Source organism: Pyxicephalus adspersus, chromosome 9, assembly GCF_032062135.1.
Source record: "Pyxicephalus adspersus chromosome 9, UCB_Pads_2.0, whole genome shotgun sequence".
Taxonomy (NCBI): domain Eukaryota; kingdom Metazoa; phylum Chordata; class Amphibia; order Anura; family Pyxicephalidae; genus Pyxicephalus; species Pyxicephalus adspersus.
The window spans coordinates 14,799,904-14,819,208 of record NC_092866.1 but is presented as its reverse complement, the minus strand read 5'-3'; positions in this window follow the sequence as shown (position 1 = coordinate 14,819,208).

Here is a 19,305-nt window from a genome sequence, read left to right as displayed (position 1 = left end):
TGATTTTGCACATTAAAAATATAGAGATAAATATCGTAAATCTTTCTACCAATACGGTGAAAAATGTGGCCGGTTATTGGCTAGGGGGCTCCATCCGAGGTCGGCTGCAATGTATGTCCCTCATATAAGAAACAACAAGGGTACCCTTACTGCCTTTCCTCAGGAAATCTTATCAGAGTTTAGACAATATTATGCTGGTTTGTATAATATTCCGGCTGTACCGCACACCCCTTCTTCTCTCATTGACTATATAGAATCCACTGCATTGCCGGAATTAGACCCTGAAGTATCTGCAAGCTTGGACTCTGCTTTCACAGTGGAGGAGGTATCTGCGGTAATTAAAAACACTCCGGCCGGTAAGAGTCCTGGCCCAGATGGGTATACACCCAAATTCTACAAGTTATTTGTAGAACTTCTAGATCCGTTTATGACTAGGGTGTTTTCATCTATTTCTGGGGACTCCTTTTTCCCTTCTCAAAGCCTGGAGGCAGATATTGCTGTCATACCTAAACCCGGTAAAGACCATTCGATTTGCTCGAATTACAGACCAATTTCCCTAATTAACGTGGACGCAAAACTTTTTTCTAAATTGATAGCTAATCGATTATCTCGACACCTACCGGCCCTGATCCATACAGATCAAGTAGGCTTCATTAATGGCAGAGAAGCCAGAGATAATACTCTGAAGACTATATTGATTACTCACGCTGCTAAAATGGCCAAAACCCCTATGTGTCTGCTTTCAGTGGACGCTGAAAAAGCGTTTGATAGGGTAAACTGGGCTTTTATGTACCAATCATTACGTCAGATTGGTTTGGGCCCACTGATGATAGCTAGGATAGCCGCTTTATACTCATCCCCTACGGCTCGTGTGAGGGTCAATGGAGGCCTATCTACTCCATTTTCTATTGTTAATGGTACTAGACAAGGCTGCCCATTATCTCCGTTATTATATGCTATAGTGATGGAAGATCTTGCAGTGGCGCTGAGGACAAACCCACATGTGCAGGGGATCCAGATTGGGAAACATCACTATAAATTGTCTCTATTTGCAGATGACTTGTTACTATATGTGTCATCTCCGCAGGATACCATCCCTGCCATTTTGGAGGAATTTGAAAAATTTGGGACTCTTAGCAATTTTAAAGTGAACTTTGACAAATCCGAAATTCTTAATATCTCCCTTCATTCTGCCCAGGTACAGTACCTCAGAGACCACACCCCCTTTAGACATTGTAACGAGAAACTCAAATATTTAGGTATCTTTATACCAGATGACCCGACTAAATTTTTTCGGTTTAACTATGATCCATTGTTCAGTAAATTGAAGTTGGAATTAAGTAAATATGATCTACTCCCCCTTTCATGGTTTGCCAGAATCAACACCCTTAAAATGGATATTTTGCCCAAAATGCTATATATCTTCCAAACGGTCCCGATTTACTTGCCCCTGGCCTTCCTTAGTAAACTACAACTGCTCTGTAGGCGGTTTTTATGGAAAATGAGGCGTCCAAGAATAGCATTCAGATATATTACCAGACCTAAACACTGTGGGGGGGTGGGGGTTCCTGATATTAGATCTTATTATAGGGCGGCCCTACTAACTCGTGTAGTTGATTGGTTTCACAATAGAGAAAGAAAAAGCTGGCTAGGCTTGGAAAATGCCCTATCCCCAATTGATCTCTGTTCTCTAACTTGGGTGATCAGATCCAAACTGCAGTTTCTCCATCCGTTACCCGGCATTACTTCTGATCTCCTACGGGAATGGGACAATCTCCTTAAGACGGACTATGTGTCTACTGTAGTAGGACCCATGACTCCCTTGTTTAACAATCCCTCATTCCCACCGGCAATGAATGCTAAAAAATTTCTCAATTGGTCAGTTCAGGATAATAGACAGTTATGCAGTATACTCCAGAATGGGAGAATTCCACCGTTCTCATCGTTTGGCGCCAGGGTGCAGAGGATCCCCTCAATGTGGTTACGATACAACCAGCTGTCCTCTTTTGTTTCAACCTTTCTAGTTATGTATCCCACACAGCGTAATCTCACGGCTTTTGAATCTGTACTACGCTCTCCTAATAGACCGATCCATGTGATATCACAGATCTACGAGATCCTGATTAAACTCCATACTAACAACACCCCCACCTACACAAGGTACTGGGAGAGGCTATTTCTCCGTTGGACTGGGAAAAAGCGTTTATTTTAACTCATAAAATGTCTCTTCCCTGTAAGGCCCAAGAGACCAATTACAAAATTATCTCTAGATGGTATCTTTGCCCCTCAGATATCCACCGTATGTCTCCTTCCCTGTCTGATAGGTGTTGGCGTTGTCTTACCCATCAAGGAACAATGTTACACATATGGTGGGATTGCCCCAATATTCGTAAGTTGTGGTCTCAGATAGTGGATATTTATAACCGTGTTTCTGGTTCAGATTTGAGGATTACTCCCCAAATAGCTTTGCTATCTATCCTCCCGGGGTCCATAAAGGCTAATAAGAGAGATGTATTGAGGCATTTTCTTGTGGCTGCAAGGTCCATTATTCCCAGGAAATGGAAGCAGACCACGGCGCCATCCTTGAAAGATTGGTACACAGAATTAGAAAAGATACAGCATTTGGAGGGGCTTGTAGCGGAGGACGACAATAAATGGGAACAATATAGGTTGATCTGGTCTGCATGGGATTGGTTCAAGGAATCCACCCATTTTAAAAGTTCTTTGGCATTAACCTAAGCTAATCTAAGAGAAAGTATCGATGCAGTTCAAATTATTTTGAGGTGCTCTGTACTACTCTAATAGTATAACTGTGAGCTAGGCCAGTTGGGTGCTTCCCCTAACCACCCCCCTTCCCCTCCCCTTCCCTCTCTTTTACCTTGTTGAACCCCCATCTCTTCCCCGGGCTATTTAGTTGATTATCCCCATCCCCCTTATGTTAAACTATTATCGCGCAAGTGCTCTCCTGCTATACCCGTCGGGTATATCCAGTGCTGAGTGTGTTAGTTGTTCCACTAGATACATTTGTTTGATTAGCTTTACTATTTTAATTAAAGATGGGATTTTTCCTTTTTTTGATATGCATATTTCATCTTTGTATTCCCTTTTATCCCCGGTTTATATGTAGTGGTGGATGTATAAGCACTTGTTTGCACTGTTATGCAATTGTTAAATGTCATTTATATTTTTATACTGTTTGTAAATGGTGTGCCGGGAGACCCTCAGCCCTCCCTTTCCTTTGTTTATATATGTGATATTTTATTTTCCTGTTATGTAATGCCTTTTAAAAAATTTTAATAAAACTGATTGAAACAAAAAAAAGATCGTTTAGTGGCTGGCTACTCATCAACCCAAAATCTTCACATAGGCAGTAAGGAAAGATTTCTCAGCTCTTTGCAAGCTCCTAGACAGAACCTGAGGCTTACAGAGGCTAACTGTTAGCAAGAGGAGGGGCCCTTTATAAAGGTATCTTGCTGTATTACCCCACATAGGCAAAGTACAGGTTCACTTTGAGCTGTGATTAGCATCTCTTAAAATAATAAACAAATATCACTAAAATACCATAAAATCCCTACTGTGTTTACCTAATTTTCATTGACACTATTTGGAAGCCCCCCAGAATATTGGCATGTAGATGCTGCTAGAGCTGGTGGAGTACTTTGGTATGAAAGTCGTTGCACATCAACGGCAATAAAATGCAATAAAGAATAAAAAAAACTAAAGGTGAAAACTTGTCAAAACCAATATTATCAATAATATGTCATCCAGCCTAAATGAGATATGATAGTAGTTGAAGCAATGGAACTTTAACACATCCTAATTAAACTTTAATGTGCCTTAAATTATGTTGCAGCTCAACAAATTATTGCCTTCTTCATCCAATCAAGAGATACAGTAATATGGTCTAAATTTCAGTAGTTTTTGCCCCTAGTGCTCTGCTCTTCAGCTCTTACATCTCAGAGGATTTCACTAACAACTTCAGAGCAGTGCACGGGGAGCAAAAGTTAGTAGCCTACTGAATTTGAGATCTAAAATCTAGATCAGGGAAATAGAAGTAAAAATGATGACTATATGATCACTTTTGAAACTCCACCAACAAATCTTTAAACATACCGGTGGTTATTTCCTAAATGCTACGGATGGACAGTTATGCAAACTCCTGGTTACATGGTCCTTGCCATCACATTTACATGTAACATATCTAACTGGCTACTTATGCTGCCTCTACCTTTCCCAATTTGAGTTATGCTGTATAGGGGATTGCAAGAGGCTGTTTTAGCTAGTTCATTGCCCTATTTGCACAAAAAATGATAATGTAATACAGAACTGAATAAATTGGTGTCTTTTTATATCAGCCTGTATAGTGGCCAGCCAATGGGAAATATCTACAAAAATGTAATTATGGATAAGCAGTGAAACCTATACCTTTCTGGCACAAAAAGTCACATAGTCTAATATTTAATTGCACTGTCTTTAGCTTTGATTATGGCACACATTCACCATGGTATCATTTTGATATGCTTATACAATGCCAAAACATTTACTTCTGTCCAGTGTTGCATTAATTTTTCACCAAGATTTCCTGTTGATGGAGGAGTTGGACCACTGTAGTCTTTTCCAGCACATTCTAAATATTCTTAATGGGGGATAAGGTGGGGACTCCATATGTGATAATGATGTCTCATTCTCTCTGAACAATTTTGTAACTTGAGCCTGATGAATCCTGGCCTTGTCTTGCCTACTTGCCTATTGTGCACCCCATCCAGTGACTGGATTTAAGATTGAAGGAAAGAAAAAATCCATTAATGGAAAACCTGGTCATTCAGTATATTCAGGCCCCACATGCCCCCCAACAGACACCCCAAATCATAACACTGCCCCCATAAGCACCCTATATCAGTGGCCACCAACCTTTAAACCTCACGGACCACTAAAAATTTTAAAACCTGTGCACGGGGAGCTGAGTGTCACTCAAAGGAGTAGAAACTTCCCCCAGAGTGACGTGATGATGCCAGAACCCACCCACTCAGATCTGCTTGCTAAACACTCTGGGGGACAGTAGTGCAGGACTATGAGGGACATGATCAGTGGGGTCAGGAGAAGGACCCATTTGGGGGGAGCATCAGCCAGGTAATTTTTCTGCAGACCACCAAAATTGGCGACCGCTGCCCTATATCATACCACTGCCCCCACAGGCTTAGGAACTTTTTTTGGGCCATGTAGTATATTTTATTGTTAAAAAATGTCAATTGTTTCACCAAACTCAAGTTGGGTTTATATGATACTCAAACTAATAGTAAAGTAAAAAAGTATCGATGAGTATTTACATACAACATCATACAAAGGCTGTACAAAAAGAGCAATAATCTCTTTTCTGCAGCAAACACATATTCTCTGTTTCAAATATGAGGTTAAATTTCAGCTAGAAAAGGTCCTAGTAAAAATAAATAACTGTATTTCACTGATCCAATTCCATTTTTCTATCACCATCGAAAGTGAAGACACTTGATGAAAAGCTGACAGGTGGCTACATAGCAATTTATTTTTTAGAACAGAAATGCCCCATTTTTGACAGATTATCATCCAGCAAGCAATCATACCTATTTCATTTAGAGAACCATCTAAATCTGCAAGTGTATAACCCAATGACATACTGATGATGTCACATGACATATAAAACATTATTGTGATGGTTATTTAACGGGAGTCTGTGATAAAGGGAATACAGTCATTGGAAACGTCTTCTTCAGTGCCGTGTTTGAAATAATTATGACATGCTTACATTAATTCTGATCTTCACATTTAACTGTCTTAACAATGGCTTTGCTTGGTAAGTGTTTCCAGTGGCATTAAATGATATTCTAGGAAGATTTTACAGGATTGAGCTCTGCCTGAGATTTTTTTGACATTCCAATTTGCTTTATGATATTGAAGGGAACCTGTCATAAGGAATGTGTGGCTAATATAACAAGAGGTAGAAGTAGGTGACTCTAGGTACCTTCAGCTAAATGAAATATTTTTTTTAGTGCCTAAGTAGTCACTGGATGGGGCTCATTTAGTAGGTAAGCATGAATGTAAAGCAAAACTCCCAGCAAAGGTTACAATATAAAAATTAATAGAAGTCAATCGACTTCTTTTCCACCAAAAGTTTTCCACTGATGGTTATCTGTATATTGTCATGAACAATACTCTTCCTGTTACTAGACCATGAAAGCAGAAAAAAAGCACATTTCTCTGTTACTCTGATGTCTCATTCCATCAGCTTGGTTCTTCTGCTTACCCCTTCTGCTGGTATTTCTCCCCCCTTAATATGGTATTGTCACAAAAAAAAGAGGGTGTCAATGCATGAGATCCGCATTTTTCTTTTCCCGTTTAGGAAAGGGCTCCTGTGAGCATGCACAGAAGGAGCAGCCAAAAGCCTCCCGGTATGTATAATGTATGTATCCAAAGAGTATCCGCTCTCATTTAATCTGGATCGCAGCAGCGGTTTTAAACTTCCTCCCCCTTAAAAAAGGGTTGTCTAACCTTTTATGTAGGGTAAACATTTAAGTTTAGGTCCGCTTTAGGTATAGAGCGAAAAACATGATTTTAAAGCTACCCACCAATCTTTAGAGTTCATTGCCTTCAGGAGAGACAAGGGGTTCTTCTGTATCGGGCCTCAATTAAAAGAGCTTGGTAACTGCAATGCTGGTATAGTATTGTCCCCAAACTGCTCGAGGGAACAGGGGAACCTGACCTGTCTCATGAGATAAAATTTCAATCCAAATAACAGTTTTCTGGCTTTAAAATGTGTATTACTGACTATGCTTCAACTTTTTTGTAACCTAATTTTTAGAAAAATGACTAACCCACCTTCTGCATGGACAATTATTTGCCTAGTTTTCTGAAAATATGATTTTGAATGCCCCAAATTAATGAATCAGCATGATTTTTGTTTTTAAAAAGTTAAGAAAAAATAGATTGGAGCACCTAGGTTGACCCCTCTTTCTATAAATCTCACAGCTTGCAAACTATCTTAAGTACTTAAAATTATTCCAAAACTAACTACCTTCTTATGAGAAACAGATATTTCTCCAAGATGTTTTAATGCCATCAATTTACTATCAGATGTTTTAATATAAACATTCGGGGAATTTGATCCATGTCTCACACAGAGTTATCTAGGTAACTGTGACTTGTATTGACAGAAACTAGCAACTTGTGAAACCATTGAGTCTCTGAATGATTTCTGCACGACTAGTGAATGACACTTTCATGATTTTTTTGGACTGAAAAGCAAAAGCCAGATAAGAACTTAAAGCATATTATGTTCCTCCAGGGGATTGAACTGCATTGGTTCAATATCATCGCTGTTTTAGACATTTAATTATCTTCTAAAATAGAAGGAGCGCTCTACAGATCAGTAAAGAATTGATTAAATTGTGTGTTTCGTTTGTGTCTTTTTCCAGTGCAGGGAATATATTAAAACTAAAATTTGATGAAAATAAAAAAGCAAAGGTTGATCTATATCTGATTGTTTATTTAGAGGACAGTTATAAAGCAGTAGACTATGATATTTTATTTGCCATGTGTTGCATTAAGGTGATATTGTTAAATATAACATCTATCTCTCTCTATTGAAGGATATATAATATATCTATGTGTATCTTGTCTTGACTTTTTAAGTCATACAAAATGTACATAATGCATACCCAGAGACTTGGTCATCTACATGTTCAGAGACGTCAACAACCCAGCAATAAAAAAGGGGAACAAAGTCAAACACGCAAAGCATTCATTCTGAATGATGCAGCCACTGGGCCAGCCAATAATAAAACAGAATATGGAAGTGTAGATGCACCGTAGCAATGATTCTCAAGCAAGGTTCCTTGACTGTGATAAGGCAGAGCCCCCACATTCAGTGCACCCCCACCCCCTTTAATCCAATATAACACAACACAAATAATATTGGTTGAATGGCCCTCAGGCCTTTTATTAAACAAACAACTTTATTAAAACAGAAAATATTCATAAGTGACAATAAATAACAGATAAACAAATTAATTAACTATAAATAACAATACAGATATATTTATTAACTCATTTAATTGAACCTTGACTAGTCTTTGAAGGCCCACTACTTTCCCCCCATACCATTGGGTCTGCACCGCCATGATATAAATGCTCTCAGCCGTAACTACCAGCTCAGGAACGATACCAGCAGCACTCGCAGCCCTTTTTTAACCAAAACAATTAAACCTTCTAATAACCACAACAATTCCAGAGATTCACATTCCATAGATGGGTCTCTCATCCCCACTGAAATGATAAAACAAACCACATTCCTTCAAGCACCTCACCGCCAACCACCCATCCCAAACAACACTGTGCCCAAAATTCCCTAAAACAAGGGAGGTTGGGTGGAAAACTGGGCCTAATCTAATAAAGCTCTCCAAGGCTGGAGAGAATACACTTTCATCAGTGAAGCTAAGTGATCCAGCAAGCCCAGGATGGATATGGTCCAGGATTCAAAACATTTGCTAGAAAATAGCAAATGACTAAAAAAAAAGAAAAGAACAAGAAATCCATTCCAGTTTGTTGGATTACACAGCTTCACTGATGAAAGTGTATTCTCTCCAGCCTTGGAGAGCTTTAATAAATCAGGCCCACTGTCTCCACTCTCCCCGTCCTGCTGCCACATGATCCTCCTCTTCTGTCCCCCCTCCCACCTCTTCACCCTCCCCCAATACTTCCTCCCCCTGTCTTGTCTAAGACCTCCCATCCAAACCTCCTTGGGCTTTAAAGCAGTGAATCTGACATTCACCAAATGGTGGAGAATCAGTCACTTCCACTGAAAACATATGGACCTGAAATTTTCTCCATCAAGGAATGTTTGGTGACTATCAGGTAAACAGACCCCATGACTTTCAGTAGCTCCACGAAATACAAACAAATTTTCTTCATGTTTTCTTTTCAAGTACAGAAAAGTACCTGTTGACCATTCTGAATGACCAGTGGAAAGCCAACAATGTTACCACCACTGCAGTGAAGTCCCAGGTCTTATCTAACAGTGTAGTTAGTTAGGCCTGAGTTTCCCCAACTAGACTATAAAAATCCCACCTTCATGTTAATGAAAAAAGGGGAAAGGAGTTATATAGTTCAACAGTCAGGTTGGTCTAACAATACTGCCTAGGATATTTACTGCAAGTGTTGTCAGTTAGCTTTTCTTTTAAAATTAATAATAATTATTTTTTAAATAAAATAGGGAAATCACAAGATTCCTGGACCAGACACTACCTCCTCTATTTATATCATAAGGGAGACTTGAGATTTCAGCCATCCTTAGTCATCTCTTACCTCTCCAACCTCCACTTTAGCTAACACCAAATACTTTGTAATAGGGGTGACTGTGACCTCCATGATGAAAAGTTTAGGCTGGTCTCCCATGATGGAGTGGGTAATGTCACCACTTTCCTCTAGGTTCTGAAACCAGTCATACAGAACTCAACGTTACATATATCAGAGTACATGACTAAAAAATGAGCGACTAAAATACACGATTATTATGTAACATCATAGTCTGACTCACTCTACATCCCAAAAGCTGTTTTTAGAGTTAGAAACTTCATGAAAATATTTGTATTAATTAGCACTTACATTTACAAAAGCCAGCTATCTGTATTAAGTTTTAAAGAATCTTTTAAAACATCCCTTGAAGAAAAATATTAAAGCATAGAACAGCGGGAATCTGCTCAGGAAAGGTCACCATTAGCTTGCTGATCAATAATAGTACACAACACATAATCCACACTTGAACTTATTCTTGTCATATATTTTAGCCTTGAGTGTTGTCATGCTTAATTACTAATCCATATTCATCTGAAGAGTACAAATGAGGACACGGAGTAGATTATTCCATGCTATGTAACTTTCTTCTTATATGTACTTTCTTTGAACTAACATTGTTCTTCTTTGAACTTTGTATATTTTACCAGTAATATATATTAGTAAATTAATTAGATGAGATTTAGCATTTTTTATTTTGAAAAAGAATGAATTTATTCAATGTCAGTGAACATACAGGTATCCGTGAAGAGCACCAATTAAAAAATTTACCATTTACAGAAGATGATTGGTGCCTTGGAAATGAGCAGTTGATTAATAGACTATATGGCAGGCTCCTCTAGATACCTGCATGGGGAAACATGACTTCCTCTGCTGCAACAGTCCTCTCCTTCTTTACCCCTCCTACCCCCCTCCCCAAATACAGACAACACAAAAGTTTAGGGTTATTATCTAATATATATATAATGTTTTAAGTATACAATATTATAGGAAATAATATTACAAGATAACAATATAACAAAACCTTAATACTGCATCATCAGGTTGCAGGTCCTCAAAGGCCCTAACCTCAACCGACTCTTCCCTAAAGAAGGGTCCACCACTCCCATGATATCGTTGCTCAAAGCCGCACTACATTGCCTCGGGAACAAATAGCAATCCTGGCAGCCTACCAACACCCATATACTCCTTTTTGGGAACCACCTTCACTTTTAGGGCTTCCATACCATAGATGGGTTCACCCAACCATAAACTAAAGCACTGCCCTCGAGAACCCCAAACCACCTACCCTAAATAACACACCACCATTCTTTTACCCCCTATTAGGTAGGCGTCAGAAAACTTTCTTCCTCGCTGTCCTGGTAAGAGAGACCCTATATTTCCTGTATCATTATTATCAACAAATGACATACCACCAATGGCCTTTTTTCACCCACACCCTCAGAACACTTTCCCTTTTCTTTAAACCTTTCCTCTCCGCTCCTCCTGTGACCATAGTCATGCAGGTCTATATTCCACTATATTTCATTTGTCTCCAAGCTTTACTGTTTGTGCTGTAAAATTAGGGCTAAAGTTTTGTGAAATTTCATATTATGGTATGAATAAACCTCCTTTGACCCAAAAACAACTTGAGGAAACCATCAGTTCATACTGAAAATTAAAGATTAAGGAGAAGAAAAGGACATAAAGCTTAAATTATATGTGCGCCCTAACAATAAACTTCTCTTATTTGCCACCCTTTTGGTTATAAGGGAGTTTATTAGGTAAACCTATTCAACTGTTTGTTAATGCAACCATCTATTAAACAAACCATAAGGAAGCCGGCAGCAAGAGACTAAGCGGAGGGCTGGCGTGATAGGGTGTGAGAGCAGACCCCTGCAGATTCGGTAAGGATTAATGTGAGTGAGAGAAGATAGGGGTTGGAGGTCGGGTCGGAAGTATAGGGGAGGAGAATAGAAGGTTTTAAGTAAGAGGGTCCGTCGGAAGGGAGGGACAGTTTTTTGCGGAAAGGAAAACTCCCACACACCCTCCCTGTTTGTAATGGCTAGGTTGGGAGGCGGTTGGGGGTTTAGGAGGGTAGGAGTCCTGTTGGTCATTTGGGAAGGGCAACCCAATGGTAGGGTGCCCATTTAAATGGTGTTATGGTAAGGTCCCTGAGGTGGTGCTGGGCAGCTAGGGGCCAGTCTGTGGTTAAACAATAAATTTATGTGGTTGGAGCAGACTTTACCTTTCCTAGACCTGCAGCCTGGTGGAGTAAACTGGAGTTGGTTGGTTATAGTACATTTGGGCACAGTGGTTTAAATATGGGTTTTTGTTTACAGGAATATTTGGTTGATGAAAAGTTTTATATGTGAAAGGACTGTGAATTATTTGTCATTGGTTTGTTATGGATGTGTTTTATATGGTAATTTATGTTAATTAGGTTAATATATATGTTATTTAAATAATGTTATATTTAATGGTTATTTATTGTTATTAAAGTTATATTTTGGTAATAAATCGGCTGCTTGCCAGCCATTTGAAATCCAGGAAGGTGTCAGTGTGTTTCTGGGGGGGATAATGGCTAATAGGCAATATTAGGGGGTTAGGTGTAGGAAAAGTTTTATGGGTATAAAGTTTTAGGTGGGAGCGGGGAAAATTTTTGGGGTGTGGAAAAGTTTTCAGGGTGATAAATGTGTCAAGAAGTGGGTGGGAGATCCAAGCTACCTTAGTCATGGCAGTAACTCAATAAGGCATGTAGACTTAGCATCAGAAAAATGATTTAGGTGTCTTTGAACAAGGCATTGCTGTTGGTGCCAGGTCTACAGAGAATGGGCGGAAAAGGGAAAATATCGAGTGAGCCACAGATTTCTGGATGAATATGGCTTCTTTAAGTCAGAGGTCAGAGAAGAAAGGTTAGCAACAGTAACTCAAATAAACACCCATCCCGTCTAATAGGTCTTGATTTCAGCTGCAAGATTTGGATAGTAGGGTCAGAATTTGACATAATCGGCATGAAATCATCAATTCATTCTGCCTTTGATCAGCATTGCTGGTGGTGTAATTGAGTGGGGGAAATTCTTGCCATACTTCAGACACCTTAGTACTACTTTGAATGCAACAGCCTATCTCTGTATATTTGCTGATCATGTCCAATCCTTTATAAAGAAGGCTTCTAGATTATATATAAGCTCCCACCCACAGAGCCCCACAACACTGGACCAGATTGCCACTGTTGGGGGTCTGGTTTATCCAAAAAGTGAGCTTCATACTTCCCCCCTTCCTTTTTGGGAAAACTGGATTCTGGGAGACCTTTTATGAATAAGAAAGGGGGTACATACTATTTCTGCCCCATTTTATATCAGGAAGATCTCAAGCCTAATAAAAGGTCTGGTCTTAATATTGTGGGGGGAACATTCAGCAAATCTGGCCAGTTGACTATGACAGTTGACAGTCTGCCAGCTGAATAAGCTGATCTGTGCTATACTATCAACTGCCAATATAGCATATGGCTCTGTGCTAAATTTGAATGGCTAATGTTCAGGTCAAATTTTAGATCAACCTGAAACCAAACACCAAGCCTACCCCATACTAGCAAGGTATACCTAATAAAGTGGCTGGCGATTTTTGTACACTTTTGGATTGATTTTCTGGTTGTGTGTTTACTCAATAGGTCTGATTTATTATTTGTTTATTATTAAGTCCTTGAAGATTGGAGAAGATAGACTTACATGAGAGACCATGAGTGACCCAGCAAACCTGTAATGGATTTCTTAAAAAATAATTTGTTATTAATTGGTAAATGTTTTCGGTCCTGGACCATATCCATTGTAGGCTTGCTCACTGATGAACACCCATATTCTCTCCTAATAGTCTATTTTCTCCAGTCTTGGAGAGCATTATTAAATCAGACCAATGGTCCAATAATGTGAACACAAGAAATATTTACCTTGCCCAAAACTTCATTTTATATATGCAGGTTCCAAACTTTCAATCTGACAAAGCCATCCTGCAGGTAGGTACTTCTGGCAATTAAACAAAAAATCCCTCCCAACCACCCACTAAATCTTTTTTTTCTTAAGCGACTAAATCCCAGAAAAAAACTCACCTGAGCCCACCGTGGCAGCTTTTCAAACTTGTCTGATACCTGACCAATAGTTCCAGTCTTTTAATCAACTCAAACACTGAAAAATAACACTTTTCTGGTCAATTGTTTCAATATCTTCAAAGTTCAAAACTAATTAAAAATAAGCATTTGCAGCTGTTGTATAAAAAAGTAGAGGCTTGTAAGATATGAGGAATATCAGATCACGGCTGAATATATTTAAGAAATAATGAATTTACAGTCCTGAGGAGCAGCAGCAAAAATTAACTTGCAGAATTGCAATTATCTTGACTGCAACTTGAACTGAAATATTATTTTTTCCATAATTGCGCACACCTGTTTGTTAGCTAGAAATGTGCCCTGCATTCAATATCTTCAAGCTAAAACAATTTTCCTATTTTTTTGCCATAACATGATTTCTAGAGGCAATTGTTAAAGTGTGAAATAAAGGACTAAATACATTTTTTATACCAAAATAACATTTACAGGGCAAAGTAATATTCTTAGAGTCTGTGCTACCTTTTCTTTCTTGCAACTATACCAATTAATTGTGGAAGATAAAAAAATATTTGGAATGACATTCAGTTTGCTGCTATCTATTATTTGTGGTGAACACTACACATCTTTCTTAGGCCATTTTTTAGTATTTTAAGTAATGGAATCTTAGCTGGAAGCCTGGTTGTCCATGTAAATAACAGATAGCCCTATCTTTGGCTGATAATTGTTAGGGGTGACGGAGGTGGAGATGCCCACTGTTCATAATAACAAACCCTGCTTTTTGCTGATTACTATACACACCCTAACTAGTAAGGGTTGTACAAACCCTGACAACCATCAGCCAATTTGGATGCATGTCACCTTAGCAAAAGGTGAAATAAGTTTTCTAACCTGTTGCAAATGGAACCCTGGTAAACTTGTTCATTTATAATAATTACCTGTAGGTATATCGAAGGTGCTGTAGGTTTCCCGGTTGACAATTTGGAGGCAGACCAAGTGGAATTGAAAAAGATACTTTGAGCAGAAGATTTAGTCAATTGCAATATTTCTCAACAAGGGTTATGTAGATCCTTAGGGTTCCTCTGGAGGTTGCTAGGGGTTCCTTGAGCAATGAGAAGCTCATGCTACTCAGATTAGTTTAAGTGACACCAATGATCTTTTCTATAAAAGTGACTTTCCCCCACTAGCCAGCAGTGTAAGAGATTCTTCTTAATGACCACCACACTAATGTACTGTGAGCTGCGGCTATAGTAACTATATCAGGGGTTCCTTGGGAAATGAAAATTATTTTAAGGGGTTCCCCCATGTAAAAAAATTTGAGAAACACAATAGATCATGGTAGGGTGCGGGCTCTAAATATTTCTGATCTTCAGAAATATGTGTTGCTGGGTTTTGAATTGGCATTCCTAGAGTTTAGTAATTGTGAAGGCTTTATTAGGGGAAACAGTCTAGAAGATTGCAAGGTCTGGTAGCTATTCTGGACCTCTGCAGAGTATCTTGCGTTAGGCCAGTTCGTGTTTGGGGTCTTAAAGGATTGGGGTCAACAAGAATCATATCCAGCTTAATAGGGGCACTAGCTTACATGTAAAGGTGATTGGTTTTGGCCAGAAGTTTGGAAAAGATTCATGAATTTTTGATACTGGTGGCACACAATTTAGAATTCCCAACCTGGCTGCTGATTTGCCTGCCAGTGCCACCTGTCTGTGCACAACAAAGTGCAATATTTATCTTTAAACAAGAAATGCTAGTACATGCTGTACTTTTATACGGATTTAAAGTCTAAAAATACATAATATCTTCTTTTTTTGAAAAGGAAAGATTTCATACATTCCGAAAAGTACCGTAGTTACTTATGTGGAATTATGGTTCATGCAAATCAGTTCATCTTACATCACATACTGCAGGTGGAAGATGATCAGATACGTTCCTCCAAAGCGGCAACTGTTTTGCCTTGTAGCATTCTTCCTTAGGGAATTTAAAAACGCAACACCATATTACCGTATTACCATAGCAAGAAAATATTCAAAAGTAAATAGCACCTGTGATAATCGCATCATTGTGTCATTGCAATCCAATCTCTCAGTGAATAGCTATAAATCAACTAAAAAAATGTTTTTGAAAAATAAGTATCATATCCACCCAATTTACCTGACTATTGGAAGTTCCAGGAAATCATTAAAGGATGATTCCCAGGGCTGCATTAATTCATGCAGCCCTGGGACTCCTTCTGTGTGCGATCTCCGGGCACTATTGGTTAATTACGCTTGAGCGTCATCATGATTGTCCTTTCCTCAGCCAATCAGAGAGCACAAGAGGTTTTGAATGGGTGACTTGTCCCCATTTACCTCTAGTGCCGGGGATCGCACACTGATCTCGCAGCAAATGCAGCAGCCGTGGCTGTATTTATTGATCAGCACAGCCTGCGGGATCTCAATCAGCGAATTTACACCAGAAATTCTCGCTTACAATTTCAGTAAGCGAGAACAGTCGAATTCACTGTGAGATTGAGTATAAAAATCTTGTTCATCCTAATTCAGAACATTGAAAATGAATTACTGCTCAGATGCTGAGTTAATACACAGTTATATTATGCATTGACCCAAACTAGGGCAGAGTTTTTGTCAGAAGTTCCAGAGAGGGCTAATATTAACTTAATCACCAAGTCTATGGTAAAGAAAAAGCTGCAATAAAAAAAAAAAGAATATTCTTACGAGATATATCAAATTATTATACATTGCAACAGATCCAAGCAAACACAAAATTAGTTGAGCAAGGGGCACTGGCCAGATGGAAGTTACTTCTCAGTTAGTTAGCATTGAAGCAACATTGTGCTGCTAACCATTGAGCCACCATGCTTAAAGGTGAACTGAAGTAATAATGTATAACACCACAAACAGGCTTCATCCTAGCAATGTGGAATTGTGAGTTTTACTACTACTTCAGTCAAACATAAAATAGATCGGAAGACAAGAAAAATGCACTGTTTAATTTCCCTAAGGTACATCCACAAGAAAGTAATTGTATTTGGAGAAAACAAGAAGACAGTCTTCAACATGCAGCAGTCATCTGTTGCTTTTCTTAAACTGTTTTTCTCTTTCACGGGGCACATTAACGAGAGAAAAATATAACCATTTAACTGACGAAATTCCTGATTGTAACAGTTTCAATATTTTAGCTCCCTTTGCACTTGGCAGTCATCATCCGTTTCCCTGTGTTTAATAGAATCTGCTTTTCGTAGAATTTGTTTCACAAATGTATGATAAATTAAAAACTGCTGCTGCTGGTAGCAACTAACTGAAATCCAACTCATATTTATGTAATGTAGGTTAGAAAATGGTAAAAAAACACCTAGTATCATGATACAAGGCAGACAGATGATTGTGTGCAGCAAAGGAGTAGATAAGAATGATAACAACTGTTAAACCATGAAGCATGTGAGACATATGTACCAAAAATTATGAAAAAAGAAAGAACACAATAGTCAATATGAAAGATCAGCATTTTGTTAACGTCCCCTCACATTGAGCGGTATTTTTTAAAGAATAAAATTTAAAGTGGAATTAAACCTGTGATTACTCACCTTCTTTTCTTTCCAAAGATGATCTTCTGCCATCTTGATCTTTTGATGGCTCAGCACGGCCAATCAGGATGGCTCTCCCACCTGCGCAGGAATTCGTTTATTTATGGCCGCACATGGGAAGCCAAGATTGCTGGGTTATTCAGGCTACAAACTCCAAGCATGCATAGGTCAGCAAAATTTGTAGGCTAGGCGGCAATCAGGCAAGAAGAGAGTAAGGTTACCATCCATTTTACAAGATCTTGGGAACCCTGGGTATTACAGATTCAAAATGATGATGTTCCTGGTCCTTAAGATTTTCTCATGGGGGATCATCAGCCGATATGACACTTCTCTTGCTGACTGTTTTTCTTTAGTATTCTCCATTTGGATGGTACTGGTTTAAAACCTCTAACTGGCCCATATATAGCAGATTCCACAAATTGTAGCTGATAAATGGACATACCCCAAAGATTCCCAAAAGTCAATTCTCAATCTTGTACAGTCAATTAAATAAAATATTTTGCATTACAGCTAGTCCCCGGGTTACATATGAGATAGGGACTGTAGGTTTGTTCCTAAGTTGAATTTGTATGTAAGTCTGAACAGGTACATTATTTTAATAAATTGAATTAGGACAGATGTTTGTCCCAACATATTATTAGGCAGCATGGTGTCAGTTAGTGTAAAAAATTCTGACTGTGAGTTAACCACAAAAAAAAAAAAAAAACTTTATGGAGCCTGGACATTAACTTTTGGAGCAAGCTGTGCTTTAATATGCAACCTCAGCTGTGTTTAACAAAAGATTTCTTCTGCATGTCATGCAAACTACCCCCTTCAAGCCTCCAGCCTGCACACGAGTGAGCAAGGAAGCCCCTTTCATATCTAGGAATCATCCGTATGTCGGATGTCCTTAACTTGGGGACTATCTGTACTAGTTGCAAAAAACGTCTGCACAATAAACAAAACAGATCCCCTGCATTCATTATCTGTACATTGTCAATGTTAACATTGACACAGCAAGAAATTAATTGAAATCTATCAAAAGTGAGAGCTGTCACAAGAACAGATATCCCCAAAGGAGGATATTTTCCAATTTATCAGTAGTAATGCAACTTGTCTGGATTGTTTTACCATCCAATGTATATATATATATATATATAAATATATATACACAAAAAATTTCTGCACTTTTATAATTTCGTTGGAAATGGTGGGGATGGGAGGAGTAGCAATATGTCTGAAAGTATTATGTGACCAGGAAAAATGCATTGCACAGGAAAGTAGGTATGTTAAAAAGTGGTGTAATTTGTTTTTAAAATTCTTCATAAAAAGAGTTAAAAAACTTTTAAAGATATACAGCTTCTGCTTCTAATTGTCAACCTTTCCTTCTTTTCTGTCTATGGCAACATTAAAATCAAAACCATTGCACTCAAATCTGTGCCAGAAATGACTTTTGTCACCTCGGAGCATCAATATATTTCCAACTACTTAATAAGCAAACCTCTTTGCACCCTGATGGTTAAATTGTTTACCCAATGGTCATGCCGCTTTGTAGCCAACTACTTGGGAATGGGAATACCTCTAAAGACAGAACTGGCAAGGCATAGGCAGATAAACATTTTGTACAACATAATTAAATGATTTTAATGTGTGTTCTAAGAAAAAAGAAAACAAGATTCAATTCTCCTTGGATTTTACTTTCAAGAACATGTTGGCCTTTTTAGATAGATTACTCATAGAACAGCCAAAAGGTACATTAGTCTAGACCTTGAATTTTAAATCCCTGCCTCCAGTAACTGTTATTAAAAACAATGTGAAGCCTGTAATTTTAAAATGTTTTATTGCATAACCAATGTAACAGCATGCTTGCCTAAGTTATATTATTATGACTGATGACTGATTACTTTAATTGTTGTATTTCATAAAATGCTGTATAACAGAAGAAAAAAAATTCAATTTCCACTGAGCTATTAAAACTTTGGTATTTTTTTTTCTCCATGATTAGCAGGCATACAAACCGAAAAAATCCAGGTGAGATCTCGGACTGCTTAAACGATTATGTAGGTAACAATGCTGTAAGAAACAATGGACCTGAATGATTTATAGTTAGAAAAATAATTAGGCAGCACACATTTTTTTTAGCTTTGACAATTTTAAAAGTATGTTGAACTGTCCTAAATATAATTAATATGTATTTTAATTTTTAAATTAAGTATGTATCACAAGAGGCTTGGGGTTTCCCATTCCCTTTTTACCTTATGTGGTGGAAGGGGAGGAAAAAAAAAAAAAAAAAAAAAAAAAAAAATTGCATTTTCTTATTATATAAAAGGGTTAGCATAAC